Below are 12,745 nucleotides of genomic sequence, written 5' to 3' on the forward strand. Positions count from 1 at the left end.
GACAAAATGAAAGGAATGTTTCAAATATTTAATGTTAAAACATATTTGAAAATTTGTAGATTTGTTGAGAAGTTAAGTAAATTAATTGCAAAGTAATATTTACTCCTTTACCAAACCATGCTCCTCAATTGTACTGGTACCATTACTTATAATGTTATGTACTTATATTATACATGTATACATTTTGGGAGTTACTACTTAGAAATTTTGTTCATCGGCTCGACAGAATCATCCTTGTTCAGTACAATTTTATCAAATCAAATTTTTTATAAGGTCACCTGAGACAAAGTCTCAAGTGACCTATTCTAATTGCCTTTTGTCCGTCGTCGTGCGTCCGTAAACAATTTACATTGTCAACTTCTCCAAAACCACTGCACCAAATTCAATGAAATTAAGTAGGAAGCTTCTAAAGCCAAAGGTCAACCAAAATTGTAAATTACATGATCTTCACCCCCTAGGGGCCTGAGGGACGGGGTCGAAAATGGTCAAATTGACTAAAATTTCACAAATCTTCTCAACTCCCAGATATGGTAGAAACAGATACTTTTCACAGATAGAAAGGTCTGAAAGTCTTTATCAAAATCGTAAATTTCATGACCCTGGGGTCTCACGTATGCCCCTGTGGAAGGGTTAAACTGTACTATGGTTTATATAGGGAATTCATAATTTTGACTAAAACTGTTGAATTTCTATTGGAATTCAATGACAGTTTAATGGTATGCACATGTTTCATTAGATGACCTCCACATAGGTGGGGCCATAAACTTAAATGGTCAAATTCACTAAAATTACAAAAAGTCATCTTATCAAGACCCAAATAAGGTAGAATCAAATAGTGTTCATACCCTTATGAATTTCCAGTATGAATGCAGCATGGAATTGCAGCATGATGCCCACTTTACCTCCCTATATATTCTTACTAGTTTAAGCATGGTTGCAGCATGTTTCAATTATGCAAATTATGCTGGGATCATATGCTTTAAGCATGCTGCGATTGTACTACAGCACAGCATGGTTGCAGCATGAACATAATCTAAAATATAGTCACCATACTGGGATCATGCTGCATTTATGCTTTAAGGAAGCATGGTTTGCAGCATGATCCCATCATGGTTTAGAAGCATGATCCCAGCATGTTTAAACTATGCTTCATCGCAGCATGATTGGCAGCATCAATAAAAATCATGTAATAAAAACTCAAATAATACTTTTTTCTAATAAAAACATTTAATTCATTCTAAATCAAATAAAAGAATATCCTAAAATGTTGAAACATCTTCTCAAAACTCAACATAGGTTTTAAATACTAGATGTGAAATAAATCTTAATGCATTACGAATTATTTTAAAATTAACAAAATATCTTTAAATTATCCATGGTCATTAGCCTACTACTATTTCCCCCAAACTCAACACAAATAAATAAAACTATACAATGCGTCATGTACTCGGGTTTTTGACACTGGATATGGATGTAATGTAACACAAATCATTCTAAAATAATAATCAAAATATCTTTAGATTTAAAACTTAACATACATATTAACAAATTAAACTGTTTTACTCATGCACCAATGTCATGTGCTAAGTATTAAACACTAGATATGAAAGTTCATAGATTTTTGGCATTCACAAATTTTGGGTTCACTTTGCGTTCAGTGAAGATATCTTGCTGGCCATGTCTTGTCTGATCTGTCCTGCTGTTGCCACAGTCTTGGTAACACAATATGCTGAAAAACAAAACTAATATTTAAAATCAAGTTTCAATAAATTAGCTTGCAGGTGTTTTTTTTTCTCCTTTTAATTATTGAAATAGGTAACTACCAAAATTAATTTAATTCAAATTAAAAAGGAAATTGAGAGCAGTTTTTGAAATTATCTTTTAATGTCACTAACAGGAATTGTTAAGTTGTGATATACTTTTGTTATTTATTCTCACTTTGATAAATATGTTCATAGACTATAACTTTTCAATTTATGTGAACTTTAAATACATTTACTTTAATTTGAAATGAAAGTGTCGAAGGTTTTCCCTTTGTTTCTATAATTCATATCTACCTTTGATGGCATTCACAATCCTTTGGTCGAGGACTTTCTTTCCTAGGTGGCCATTGGTGGAAATAGTTACTCCAAGTAAATCCGACTTTGACCAGAACTTGTTCATAAGTTACTTCGCCATCCGGCATCCATGTGTCGAGGCGCCAATCTTTGATGGGTCTGATATCTTCTGTATTTCCGTAAGGTCGTGCCCATAAAGGTACACAGATGTACCAACCTGCAGCTCTACCATCTGGGAGAAATAAATTTTGATAATGAATTTACTTAAGAGACCAACAATTCATTCCATTATAAACTTTTCTGGAGTACACCAACCATCTGCTACATTTTTATACCAACAATTGATATTTCAACATGTTTGAAAAAACAACAAATATAAATGAAATTTTAAAATATAAATGTATATATATATATATATAATGTACCAGTAGGGGAAATTTCATCAAAACTGGCTTCACAAGAAGACATTTATTTGTAGCCTTTTTCCCCATTGTTATACCATAACATAAAAAAAGGAAAGATGCCCTGAAACTGACCTTGTGTTTGCTCGCAAGATCATCCATCAGAACTCCAGGTTTTGGCAAAGCCAATAGATTTGCTGGAAATAAAAAATAAATAAATAAATAGTTTGTTTTTGTTTAACGTCCTATTAACAGCCAGGGTCATTTAAGGACGTGCCAGGTTTGGAGGTGGAGGAAAGCCGGAGTGCCCGGAGAAAAACCACCGGCCTACGGTCAGTACCTGGCAACTGCCACACGTAGGTTTCGAACTCGCAACCCAGAGGTGGAGGGCTAGTGATAAAGTGTCGGACACCTTAACCACTCGGCCACCGCGGCCCGGCAACTAAATAAATAGTTGAAACAAAGGGGCAATTGGGGTTTGTAAGTAAAGATATTGGGGAAAATATTTTTTTATCATTATTCACATTTTTTAACATATCGGTGCTTACTCAAAGAAATTCATTCATGTTCAAAATACAATAATGATTACAATAATAAGAAAAATCAGAAACATTTTGTCAATTTGCTTGATAAGCATGAATAACTGATTTTCCTGATGTGAGCTTCAAGGATGTATAATTTAACCTTGAATCCAGCACATATGATGAGTTTACGCTGAGCTAATTAATGAATTTTCCATTCCTGTTTGCAGAATGCCTTACCAGAATCAGAGGTTTCGCATTGCCAGAATCAGAGGTTTCGCATTGCTTTTCTTCTTTTTACTTTTGAATTTCCTTGAATGCCTCGGACAGTTCTGAAATGACAGATATCAAGCAATAAGTACAACTGATTGCGAATGTTTGAAATATTTTTATAAATCATATTTGAATGAAATTTGTTTATCATTTTATTTAATATGTACCGATTAATTTCCAATTAACAGTTCATTTAACTTAAAATCTAAACTGCCATGTGCAATCAGGTTAGTTACATTATAAAGATCAATATAGGTGCAAAGTTTCATCATGACACTACAATAGGCACGAGACAAGATTGATCACCTTTTGATTTCAATTGGAATTTTCAATTGAATCGGACCAAAAATGATTTAACAAAATGAATTTATAAACAAAAATAGAAACATACTGCATTTGAGAACATCTACTTTTCGTGTCTCCTCCCTGAACTTTGTTTCCCAGTTACCGCATTTAGCACATATCAGTGTCTAAAAAAAATGTATATATTTCAATAAGAACTGTCTTCATAAATCGATTCTAATATGGTCACACAGACGGAAGGTGATTGGAATAGCCAATAACATGATGGTGCTGCACTGAATGGTAAACGATTATATTATGTTAAGAAAATGAAATTGGCCAAAATTATTTTGATTTGCAAGTCAAATTTGGTTATAACAGATACTTAAAACGTGTCAATTACTAGATGTTGTTTGTACGAACAAATGTAATCGAATCACACACATATGTTGTTTTTATACACACGTATAGCACAATGAGTTCACCGAGATGTGTAACATGGGCCTTGGCCCCGTTGTTGTTTCTAATGACAATTTTACCGTCGTTAGTCCATGTACCTGATATTTCCCCAGATGATTTAAGATAACGGGCTTTATTAAACACTTCAGCCCTCTGCTTTGTGAGCGCTTCGTTGATAAATAACTTATAGACAGGTCGTTCAGATACATGTAGGGGAGATGATTTGTTACTGGCCTTCGCTGAATTGTCAAAAAGTGAAAATCTGGCACTGTACACTGGTTTGGTTTGGTTTATTTTGTTTAACGTCCTATTAACAGCTAAGGTCATTTAAGGACGGCCTCCCGTGCGTGCGACATGCATGCGTGTGGTGAGTGCGTATGTGTGTTTTGGGAGGCTGCGGCGTGTTTGTGTTAAGTCTCCTTGTGATAGGCCGGATCTTTTGCCGATTTAGAGTGCTACCTCACTGAAGCATACTGCCGAAGACACCCAGCAGCACACCCCACCCGGTCACATTATACTGACAACGGGCGAACCAGTCGTCACACTCCTAATTTGCTGAGCGCTAAGCAGGAGCAGCAACTACCATTTTTAAAGACTCTGGTATGTCTCGGCCAGGGGACAGAACCCAAAACCTTCCTCACAGGGGCGAACGCTCAACTAAAGGCCAAAAGTGAGGCATTGTCAAGGGAGACATTAGGAAGAAGAAAGTTGTTAAGAAAGAAGAGAAAAGATATGATCCCAAGTTTAGTCGCCTCTTACGATCATGCAATGGGGGCAACAGGTACAATTCTTACGCCCTACCTGCAGGGCAGGTGTACACTGAGGCTCGTACTTAGTAGGAAATGAACCTTACAATAATGTCTCTGGGATACCTGTCGGATTTCGGACCTACCCTGTGAGACCGGCTAATGTCAGTCTCGCTGACCATTACTCCAAGATGGCAGTTACATGCCTCGATTATAAGTGTATCAGTGCACTCATCCGCTTTCTCCGGAATACCACGGAACTTCAGGCAGTTTCTGCGAGAATATTGCTCAAGAGCATCCTGTCTTTTATTGAGATCAGATAATTGTTTTTGAATGTCTGGGATTCCTAGCTTTGAGAGGAGCGTGTCCTTCAGAAGGTCATTGATAAGGAGTTGACCAACAACTTCGCCAATCACACCAGGATCCGTGAAAGCATTGATAGTACTAATACTTTTCTTGATAGCCGCATTCATTATGAATAATACGAAGTATGGCAGTAGATGGTAAAGCAGAAAAAATAGTTCTTGCAGAGTGTACACAGTTTATACTAGCACAATATGGCGGCGTGAGTAGTGACCACTGGTATGCATGTACGAGTATGTAGGACGGAGCTTACCCGTTAAGGATTCATCTAGGTCCGGCTTAAGTAGTTGACCATTATCCAAGGAAAGTAATCATGCTGTGATGAAAACCAAGCAACTCATGGTGAGCCAAGTAGGACTAGACCATATTATATTATCAGGAGCTGACCGTTTCACGTCCACTCAGGTGGCCACCGGAGTTGTTGGGAAGCCCTTTGCATTGAGTTCCATTTGGACAAGTGAGCTGAAATGTTATATGACAATAGCAAAGAGTCGAATAAATCACAATATAAATGTATATTTCAGTATTCAGATTTCATGAAAAGCCATGAAATATAATATTATTGAAATATGTGCTAGCGTAGGATACGATTTCTTGATAAAATATTATAGTTGTATGGAGAGGATTATCTGTGAATTATCTACACCAGTCACAAGGTTCATTACAGAGGGTCGCCCATACAGTCTGTGTGACCAGGGAGGGTCTAATCGGGTAGTGGTGGGTACAGTGAATAGACAGGGGGACAATGTGGTGATGTACACAGTAGACTGTCAGGCGTTACATACAGCCATTGTGGAGGGGGTATGGGGAGTACGGTCAATAACACAATGTAGTGTTACAGGTAACATAGCTGTCGTAGTGGATTATAAACGTATCATTGTGTACAACCCAACACTCCATTCCCTAGTCAACTACCGGGGGGGAGGAAACAGGTACAGGAGTCGATCACACCAGATACGTTTGGTCCTCATACAGTTCTATTTGACAGTAAGGGTAATATTGTTATTGCTGACCAGACAAGGAAAACAATAGAACAATGGAGCGGGGAAGTACATAAAACACTTCACACAAACAAAGGACGATAGTGAGTAGTAGGTATACAGAAGGATGACGTGTTGTGGTCATACTTAGTGTTAGATACATGAGGACGGAGACTCAAACTCCTCAAATATTATAGTGAGGATACAGACAATTTATATCGGTGGACTTAAACAACATTGACTTTACCTTGTTATATATTGCCATACATTACTCAAAATGTATATACACCTTATATAAGGCATGTATTTAATGTAAATTACCGTTAAATGTAAGGTTGATATAATTTTATCAATACATACAGACCGCGGGATTGTAACAACACAGGGGCGAACGCTCAACTAAATGCCAAAAGTGAGGCAGTGTCAAGGGAGACATTAGGAAGAAGAAAGTTGTGTCAAGTCTCCTTGTGATAGGCCAGATCGTTTGCCGATTTAGAGTGCTACCTCACTGAAGCATACTGCCGAAGACACCCAGCAGCACACCCCACCCGGTCACATTATACTGACAACGGCCGAACCAGTCGTCCCACTCCTAATTTGCTGAGCGCTAAGCAGGAGCAGCAACTACCATTTTTAAAGACTCTGGTATGTCTCGGTCAGGGGACAGAACCCAAAGCCTTCCTCACAGCGGCGAACGCTCAACTGAAGGCCAAAGTGAGGCATTGTCAAGGGAGACATTAGGAAGAAGAAAGTTGTTAAGAAAGAAGAGAAAAGATAAGATCCCAAGTTTAGTCGCCTCTTACGATCATGCAATGAGGGCAGCAGGTACAATTCTTGCGCCATACCTGCAGGGCAGTATATCGAAGGGGAGAACTGGAAGCAGGAATTAGTCCAATTTCTCCTTCAGTATCGCGCTACACCGCATACATCGACAGGATTCAGCCCATACCGTCTGATGTTTTCACGCGAACGGAAGACTCAATTACCAGAAGTATCGGTTAAACGACAAAGGTCAGCTGAGCCATTGGTAGATGAACAGGTCAGGAGAAACGAGTCAAACCAACTATCGTGCTTCGTCCTATGCAGACAACAGAAACCGTGCCCAGCACAGAGACATATCAGTTGGTGATACAGTGATGGTGAAGAATGATTTTAAAGAAAATAAACTTTCAACTGTGTACGATCCAACCCCGCGTATGGTGACAAACAAGAAAGGGCCAATGGTAACTGTATCGGGCAACATCACACGAAACGTGTCGAGGTTCAAAAAGGTTGATTTCAAAGCACGCGAAATCCACCCCGAGGAGGAAGCTATGGAAGATCAACATAAAAATCCAACCAGTCCATATGTGGAGCCGAGATCAGCTCGCCAGCCGGAGGTGTCCCCACCGCCTGATCAGCCTAGTACAAGCGTTGGTAGACCAAGGCGTGAAGAAAAGAAGCCTCAGTATCTCAATGACTATGTTTGTTAACATTAGGTAGTGTAAATAATATGGCACTGCTGTGTATTAGGGGCACAATAATCCCCCGCATGCCATATGGGACCATGAGGTTCCTTTTGTTATTGTTAGTTTAGTTATTGTTGGTTCATTTAAGTACAAGTGTGTCAATAACAGTCAGATAGCTGATATTTCTAGTCAATATTCTTAGGAAAGACTTCTAACTTGTATAATGTGACTTTAGGTTCAGTTTAGAGCTTGTAGTTATATAGACATATTCAGTAGTGTCTCAATTTTCAATATGAACACTTTTCAAGGACATTGGACAATAATTAGATGGAGGTGCTTAAAAATGATGCAGCTATACGTATATTGTGCTGTTTATTCAACTGGTGTTTTAAATCGGGTATTATTCCGGATAGATGGAAGGAAGGCATTATTGTACCAGTACCTAAATCGCCAACGGTTGACCCATGTGACCCCCTGGGATATAGGGGTATTACTCTAGCCTCATCTGTATACAAAGTATATTGCAGGGTTTTAAACAATCGTCTCACAACATGGGTGGAAGACAACAATGTCCTAAACGACGAGCAGAACGGTTTCCGGAATGGTCGGTCGACTATCGATCATCTATCGTCCTTGACCTCTACTATAGAAACCCGGAAGTTGAGTAAACAATCGACGTTCACAGCTTTCATAGACTTCCGCAAGGCTTTCGACACGGTGGATAGAGCGTTACTCTACAACAAATTGGCGGATATTGGTGTCGCCGGACGTATGTTTAATGCCATAGTATCCATTTATAAAGAAGTCAGATGTTGTGTTCGTGTAAACGGTTTATGTACATAGTGGTTCGACGTTAAGTGCGGTTTAAAACAGAGATGTTTGTTGTCTCCTTTAATGTTTAACATCTATATCAACGACCTGATCACATACCTAGATAGTTTTGATACCGGCCTTGACATTGATGGGAAGAAAATGTGTGCGCTCTTAGACGCAGACGATCTAGTGATACTAGCCGGAAGTGAAGGTGACCTTCAAACACTCCTCGATGGTCTCTATACGTGGACAATAGCAAATAAGATGTCTGTTAATGGTACTAAATCTGGTGTGGTACATTTTAGAACTAAATCAACTCCACAGACCATGACGACGTTTACATGCGGTAACACTACCCTGGACTTATGTGATAGGTACATATATCTGGGCTTAACTTTGTCAGAGCATCTGGACTATACTGTAACTGCTAAATGTGTAGCAAATTCTGCAAATAGGGCACTAGGTCTACTTATAGCGAAAAGCAAGGCATTCGGTGGCCTACCCTATAAAACATATACCAAACTGTATGACGCTACCGTATGGCCTATTGTAAACTATGCAGCTGCAATATGGGGCACTCGACAATATAGTTGTATCAATGCTGTACAAAATAGGGCATGCCGATATTTTTAGGCTTGGGTCGGTACGCACCAAATGCTGCTGTGAACGGAGATATGGGCTGGACCCCGGTTATTGTACGTCAATGGACATCTGTCTATAGACAATGGGGTAGATTTCTGAATATGTCTAACGATAGACTAAATAAACATTTTTTCATGTATGCTTACCATAGAAGTTCTCGCCGCTGTAGAAACTATGTATATTCTGTGCGTGAGAGGCCAAGATCATTGGATCTGTCGATATTTGATAACGGCCCTTTTAATACAAATGAACTTTTATATACCGGTGAGCAGAGGAATGGATGAGTTTTTAAAGGATTGGAATTTAGATGTAAATAGAGATGTAAGTAAGAATGGGAGACAAGGTGGAAATAAGTTGAGGTTTTACAAGCTTTTTAAACATAGATATGAACCTGAGAGATATGTACATGATTAAATGCCTAAAGCTCATAGAAGTGCTCTCGCTAAGTTTAGGTGTGGTGTAGCACCGTTACGTATAGAAACAGGGCGTTATGAGAGATTGCCAGTTGAGGAGAGAATATGTTTTAATTGTACAGACCAAGTTGAATGCGAGCAGCATGTTTTATTCGAATGTCCTGTGTATGTAGACTTAAGTAAGGAGCTCCAAGCTCAGGCTGCATATTTTATTGGTAATTTCAACTCTATCAATAATACGGATAAAATGTCAGCGCTCCTCAGTGATTCTAGTTTATTACGTTTTACTGCCAAAACCTGCTATAATATTGTATGTCGACGTAGACAAATCCTATATAAATAGTAATTGATTGTGATTTATCTTTTTGTTTAAAAAAAAAAGATTATTAATACTCATAGTGTCTCATAATTCCAATGTGGAATGGACGTCAGATTTAAATGTTGTGTAGATATGATTTTTAAGAGTGGTTTTTACACTGTTTTTATACTCTGTATTTATATTGTGAATCTGATGTGTGACACTTTAATAAATTATTTGAACATTGAAGTATCTATAACATTGTGTAATGTTATATACTTTTATAATTCGTTCCGTATCTTAGTATTGTCAGTCCGTTATTTGTAATAACCGGAAGTGAATATTGAGTAATAAACACGAGGCAGCCAAGCATGGTACTTGTTATCGGTTTGTGGTCAAGATTAATGATGACTACAAAGAAGCCATCCATACATAGACACTACAGGGGCTATGTATGACGTGTAATATTTATCATTAAATTCTGACATTAAAGCGACTATAACTAAAATGCACTGTCAGGCTGACGAAAGTACATAAGGCGTAATATTCTTCCAACATATATTAACAAAGCCTTTCCCTTAATTATTAAAATCTAAAATATATGCAGCCATGTTGTGAAAGTATTTTTTTAATCCATTCAACGAACAAGATTTTTGCATGTTGTCAATTGGTAAGAAATCATTCATCGCTATAGTCATACTGATTCAATCGCCAGTATCTCCTAAAAGATCATTATAGTAAAAGTATTTTTTAATTCATTCAAGGACGAAATCGATTCCCTGAAAACAGGACATACATTCTACAATACTATGGTTAATTTGGTTAATCCTACGACTTTAATGTTTAAAAAAAACGTGGCCCAATAGGTCTGCATCGCTCACCTGGATATTTTAGTAAATTATTGTAAAATATTCTCATTTGGGTCATATTCCAATCTAATTAAAATCTAGATAGTTGTTCATGTCCCATTAGGGGTCACGTCGGGGTGACCTTTGAGATGTGTGTATTTCACTTTCAGGGCGAAATGCCAATTTGTCGATGTCATCGAAACAAACCATTTCGGCACAGCATGTAGCTATATGATGTGTGGGACGAAATGACTTGAAACAAATTGACAGATTATACAAGCTCTGCACTCTAGTTATGCTAATTTGGACATATGAAATTCACTTCCAAGATTCTGGAAGTAGTCATTTAATTGGCTTTTCCAAAAGACCATCTAGTCTAGATTTTAATTCGATTGGAATATGACCCAATCTAATTAAAATTGAAATGTCATTCCCACTACGTTACATGAACATCTAACATCCCATAAGGGTCACGTAAGGGTGGCCTTTTGGATAAGCCAATCAAATGACTACTTCCAGAATCTTGGAAGTGAATTTCATATGTCCAAATTAGCATGACTTGAGTGCAGAGCTTGTATAATCTGTCAATTTGTTTCAAGTCATTTCGTCCCACGCAGCATATAGTTACATGCTGTAACGAAATGGTTTGCTTCAAATGCATTCTGTGACGAAATGGTTTGCTTCGATGACATCGACAAATTGGCATTTCGCCCTGAAAGTGAATACATAACAAAGGTCACCCCAGGGATTGGAATATGACCCAATCTAATTAAAATTGAGTCATTATCACTACGTTACATGAACATCTAACAACATCCCATAAGGGGTCACGTCAGGGTGACCTTTGAGATGTGTGTATTTCACTTTCAGGGCGAAATGCCAATTTGTCGATGTCACAGAATGCATTTGAAGCAAACCATTTCGGCACAGCATGTAGCTATATATGCTGTGGGACGAAATGACTTGACACAAATTGACAGATTATACAAGCTCTGCACTCTAGTCATGCTAATTTGGACATATGGAATTCACTTCCAAGATTCTGGAAGTAGTCATTTGATTGACTTATCCAATAGGTCATCCTGACGTGACCCCTTATGGGATGTTAGAAGTTCATGTAACGTAATGAGAATGACCATCTCAATTTTAATTAGATTTGGTCATATTCCAAACTAATGTTCAAACTTCTGGTAATATGAACAAGAGGCCCAATGGGCCTGTATCGCTCACCTGGCTCTACAGCAACTTTGAAGTTGGTTGAGGTCATTTCTAAAGATACTATGTTGATTACCTCTTTATTCAAATATCAGTGTAAGCTAGTTTTATTCATATTAAAAAATTTCTAGTCCTTCATTCCAGCATTCTATTGGCCTACTATCAGGCCTTGGAGGCTCTTGGCTATCGCAACATTATTGTTTACAGATTTAAGCCGATTTCACCCCTCCACCCCAGCATGCTACAGGCCCAATATCAAGTCACTGGGCCTCTTGGTTATTGAGAACAAGTCATTTGAAGATTATAGCCTATTTGACCCATGTGACCTTGAATGAAGGTCAAGGTCATTTATTTGAACAACCCTTGTAGCCCTTCACCCGCCCAATATCAAGTCCCTGGGCCTTCTTCAAATGACTTGTTCTCAATAACCAAGAGGCCCAGTGACTTGATATTGGGCCTGTATCATGATGGGGTGAAGGGCTACCAAGGTTGTTCAAATAAATGACCTTGACCTTCATTCAAGGTCAAATGGGTCAAATAGGCTATAATCTTCAACGACTTCTTCTCAATAACCAAGAGGCCCAGGGACTTAAGCATGCTGGGTGAAGGGCTACCAAGTTTGTTCAAATAAATGACCAACATTCAAGGTCACATGGGTCAAATAAGCTATAATCTTTAAACGACTTCTTTTCAATAACCAAGAGGCGCAGGGACTTGATATTGGGCCTGTAGCATACTGCCGAAGACACCCAGCAGCACACCCCAGCCGGTCACATACTGACAACGGGCGAACCAGTCATGAACAGAAGGGGAATCATTTGTGATAAATACATATTTGGAAGTCGTTAAAAGTTGTGTATAGACAATGACATTAAAAACGAGATAAAATTTAACACGGAGCAATTACGTGATGCTTGATCCCCCCCCCCCCCCCCCACAAGACACACTTCCGGGGGCATACTGAGACCCAGGGTGACGGAATTCAC

The 12,745-nt window shown here is 38.4% G+C and overlaps 1 long non-coding RNA gene across 1 annotated transcript; it reads right to left on the reverse strand.

Moving 5' to 3' along the window:
* Positions 1 to 1,201: 1,201 nt before the first annotated feature.
* LOC117341286 lies at positions 1,202 to 6,435 on the reverse strand. The gene is made up of 6 exons (XR_004535604.1): positions 5,356 to 6,435; positions 3,644 to 3,722; positions 3,220 to 3,311; positions 2,594 to 2,655; positions 2,058 to 2,289; positions 1,202 to 1,729 (listed from the first exon to the last, which is right to left on the reverse strand). It is a non-coding gene; the product is annotated as an uncharacterized LOC117341286 (long non-coding RNA).
* Between the last annotated feature and the right edge of the window lie 6,310 nt (positions 6,436 to 12,745).

Source organism: Pecten maximus, chromosome 13 (assembly GCF_902652985.1).
Source record: "Pecten maximus chromosome 13, xPecMax1.1, whole genome shotgun sequence".
Classification (NCBI taxonomy): domain Eukaryota; kingdom Metazoa; phylum Mollusca; class Bivalvia; order Pectinida; family Pectinidae; genus Pecten; species Pecten maximus.